This window comes from Gorilla gorilla, chromosome 6 (assembly GCF_029281585.2).
Source record: "Gorilla gorilla gorilla isolate KB3781 chromosome 6, NHGRI_mGorGor1-v2.1_pri, whole genome shotgun sequence".
Classification (NCBI taxonomy): Eukaryota; Metazoa; Chordata; class Mammalia; order Primates; family Hominidae; genus Gorilla; species Gorilla gorilla.
The window spans coordinates 158,325,738-158,329,872 of record NC_073230.2 but is presented as its reverse complement, the minus strand read 5'-3'; the positions used below and the strand labels follow the sequence as shown (position 1 = coordinate 158,329,872).

The window sequence follows — 4,135 nt, the reverse complement described above, 5'->3', positions numbered from 1 at the left end:
CATCAAGGCTTTATCCTAGCAAGTCATGAGACTCTGGCATATAAAACCCAGGGTGGGCTGCTTACCAGGGTCCCTGAGCTGTGGTGCAAGTGAGGCATGCACAGACGAGACTTCATTTATTCTGGGCCGATTTTCTGAGCTTTGGGGGGCTGGTTTGTCACAAATCCTAGCCTTCTGCTGTTCCTTGCTGCCTATGTGTAAGTAATAAACCCATTTCATGGAGCTCACGTGTTTGGGAGTGCTCTGTCTCACTGAAGTCAGGCAAGTAGAGTGATGGCAGCAGCAGGCCATGCAGAGTGGCCACTTGCATCATGCTGGCTGCAGTGGGGAGGTGTGGGCAGTGGTGGCAGGAGGCTGTGGGAGCAGCAGTGGTGGCAGTGCGGCCCCTGTGTCTTGTGTTCATGAGGCAGCCGACTGCACCACCCCTGTCCTCACATGGCCGGGCAAGACCTGCTCCCAGGCCCAGAGCCTCCACTGTAGCCTCAACCTCACTCCCCAGTGCATCTTGGGAGCCTGCAAACACCCAGGCAAATGTGCAGCCAGGACTCATGGGACCAGCCCCAAAAGCATGGAGTTTATTCATGTGGGGTTGGCCAGGGCTGCCGTGTCACCTGCACCTCATCCACCATCACTGCAGGGAAAATGCAGAGAGGAGGTGAGCAGTCCCCAAAGCCCACCCCTGGGAGCCCCCCGGAGCCTGCTGCCCTGGGAGCTGGCACAATGGTGCCAGGCTGAGTCACCTATTGGTGGGAGAGTAGTGCAGCCAGGAACAGAGGGGTGGGCAGAGACGGGCCCTGAGGTGGAGTGGGGCCTGGGATGGTGCTGCACTCCACAGAGCTGGCAGGAGCTCCCCAAGGGCAAATGCAGCCACCCAAGCTGTGGCTGCAGACCTGGGCATCCCTAAGCTCTCAGGGGCCAGAAGCAGGCAATGGCCCCACCCTCCTGGGCACAGCTGCAGCCGCCCAAGCTGCAGCTGCAGACCTAGGCATCTCTGCACTCTCAGGGACCCAGGAAGGGTCCCCCCTGTCTCCAGTAGGCTTGGAAGTGCCTGATCCCACTGTCTGGCTTCTCTCTGCTGTCAACACCTACTCCAATCACACAGCAAAGTTGAGGCCGAGCCCAAGCACTGTCATAACCTGGCTGAGTATGTGCACACTCGGGACAGCGGTGACACACCAGCCCCCTGCCCACTTGGCCCCCTCTGGACTTTGGGCACCAACAAGCACAGGAGGGAGGCTGAAGAGGGGCTGAGGGCAGCTCGGTGCTGGCCTGCAGGTACCCTTCAGCATAAACAGCCTGGGCACCACAAACAGTGGCAAGAGGCAGACAGGCTCCTGGGGAGAAAGGGGCAGGTCCCCAGTGAAGCCCCACCTTCAAGGTGGGGAAGGCCTGAAGCCTGGGAACCAACCTGCCAGTCCCATGGACCAGAGTGGGTACTTACAGTGCTTTTTCTGGGCCTGCCCATGGCCACCCATGGACCCATCGGCATGCACTTTCTCCCCTCTAAGGCCCATAAAAAGCCCTGGACTCAGCCACACCAGAAGAGATGACAGGACAACCAGCTGCAGAAGGGAGCTACCCTCTCTGCTGAGAGCTCAAGAGATGATGGGATGACCTGCCTGCAAAGAGGAGCTACCCTCTCTGCTGAAAGCTGAACACTCATCGGGACACCATGGCTATGGAGAGGAGCTACCGACTGTGGGTTTCCTCTGAGCTGTTCTATTGTTCAATAAAGCTCCTCTTCGTCTTGCTCACCCTCCACTTGTCTGTGTACCTCATTCTTCCTGGACACAGGACAAGAACTCAGTATCCACCAAATGGGGTTGCTAAAAGAGCTGTAACACAAACAGGGCTAAAACATGTCCCTCGCTCACCACGTTGTGGGTGACAAGAAAAAGAGAAGAGAGAAGGAGAGAGGAGCTGTAGCCACAGACCTAGGAGCTCCCTGAGCCAGGGCTGTGACACCCCCTTTAGGGCTCTGTGGTTCCTGGCATCTCCAAGCTTCCAGGCACCACCGCATTTTCTGGTGTGAGCTGTGGAAGCTGCTTATGGTATGCTTGGTCCAGCTGCAGCCTTGCAGGGAGCTGGCATCCATGCCAGTGCCTGGAACTGCCCGCCCCACCACAGCCAGTGTGTCTGGCTATGGACAGTGGCCAGACCCCACGCTCACTCACAGACCCCTTGCCACTTCATGCCTGGCTTGCCCTTGGCAAGTGTGGGATCCAGGCCAGTAGTGTGAGCTGGGCGCTGTCTGACAGGCTGAGTGGGTAGAACAAGCCCAGAAGGCCAGAGCAAAACTCAGGCAAAGGCACCACTGGTCATAGAGGTTTCTGGCTGGCAAAGCAACACCCCAAGGATTCTGTAAGGGTGCAGCCTGAGATGCAGTGGGCCAAAGTGGTAACCAGTGCACGGTGAACCTGCTTTGTAAGGGGCATGATATATGAGGCAAAAAAGCTAAAATACTGTTTTAATGTTCCACATTTGTTTAAGGCAGTAGAATTTGAAGGAGAATTCAGGGAGGTCATCTTGGTGTCACACTGGGGGGTTATTATTAGAAAGTGATCTCAACTGAAAAGCTGGCAAAGAAAGTTCGAATCCTTGCTCTGTAAGCAGCACCTTCCCTCTGGGCTTCATCTTCTGCCTGTATACCAAGCCAGGTACAGACTTTGTTGTCTCATACAGAACCTCCAGTGGACATCCAAGCTGATGTCAAGAAATGTTCGTTTCTTTTTGGAAAAGGAAGATAGTTATGGCATAAGGAGATCCACTTACAGTTGAACAGGACCAGCAACTCTGTTGAGTCAGCATGAGCACCTGTATGTATGTGTGGAACTATAAGAAAGTATAAATTATATACTATTCTCAATTATAGCTCAGTGGTAGAGCATTTAACTGTAGATCAAGAGGTCCCTGGATCCACTCTGGGTGCCCCCTTTAAAGAATTCATTTTCCTCCTTGAGCCGAACTGACAAAATCGAGTTTTACTTGAGTAGAGACCATAGTGCAGTCCCCTCACAGAAGGAAGCTGATGAGCTTATGAAACAGTGCCTTTATGACCTTCTTCCTATTGCCATCCCCTACAATTCAGGATCCAACCAGGTGCTCAGCACTGCCTTAGAGACCAAGGACAAGACCAAGTCCATCCCAATACCCTCCTTGAAGGTATGTTTCCTAGTGCCCCACTGGTAGCTATTTCTGTATCATTCAGGGTCCAGTTCTGAGACAAAAACTGCACCAGTTACTTTAGCAGAGAGAATTCAACATAATTGTGGAGGAATGTTTTAGTTTTCTAGGGCTGCCCTAACAAAGCACCATGATATATGAGGCAAAAAAGCTAAAATACTGTTTTAAAGTTCAACTGCCTTAAACAAATGTGGAATTTGAAGGAGAATTCAGGGAGGTCGTCCTGGTTTCACACGGTGGGCCGGGCGGGAGGCGGGGGGCGGTTATTAAAAAGTGATCTTAGCTGAAAAGCTGGCAAATCCAGTATCCAGAAAATGTGGGTTCTATCTTTGAAGTGTTGCAGGCTTGGCCAAACCATTGGGCATTTTGAGTCTCTGTTTGCAGGCCCCAGCACAAAACCCACAACATAGATGTCACTAGAGAGCCTTCCAGCTGTCGGGGGACTGCTCCCAAGATCCCTGCACTTACTCAGGAACTGAGAGTGGAGAGGCGGCAGAGCTGTGGGAGAAGGAACTGGTTGCTTCCTCTAAGACAGGGTGTTGAGTTGGCAGCAAGTCAGGCCTTGTGACTCAGAAACCCATCCTGAAGTGGAATCTAGGACAGCAGGTCTGGGTGTGGCTGCACAGGGAAAGGTTGTTAATTGGACCTCACTAATGTAACTGGGGGTATAGCTCAGGGGTAGAGCATTTGACTGCAGATCAAGAGGTCCCCAGTTCAAATCTGGGTGCCCCCTAGCATTTTAAACATGAAAGGTGGTAAAGGAGTCCTAGTTTATTTTCCCATTGCTGAGCCCAGTTTCTGAGTCTCAGTGCAAAGGTTGAACAATCAGAGGACACCCTCCCCCACTGAGCTGTTGGCGTTTCTCTCAGCTCCCACTCCTCTGATCTTCCCAATACTCCCTCGCCTGGTCCTTGGGCTTTGCAATATATACTTTGATCTTCTGGCCATGGGT

General features: G+C 53.0%; 1 non-coding gene across 1 annotated transcript; it reads left to right on the top strand.

The window, feature by feature from the left end:
• Nucleotides 1-3,844: 3,844 nt before the first annotated feature.
• TRNAC-GCA (transfer RNA cysteine (anticodon GCA)) lies at nt 3,845-3,916 on the top strand. Its single transcript has one exon. It is a non-coding gene; the product is annotated as a tRNA-Cys (tRNA).
• Nucleotides 3,917-4,135: the final 219 nt, after the last annotated feature.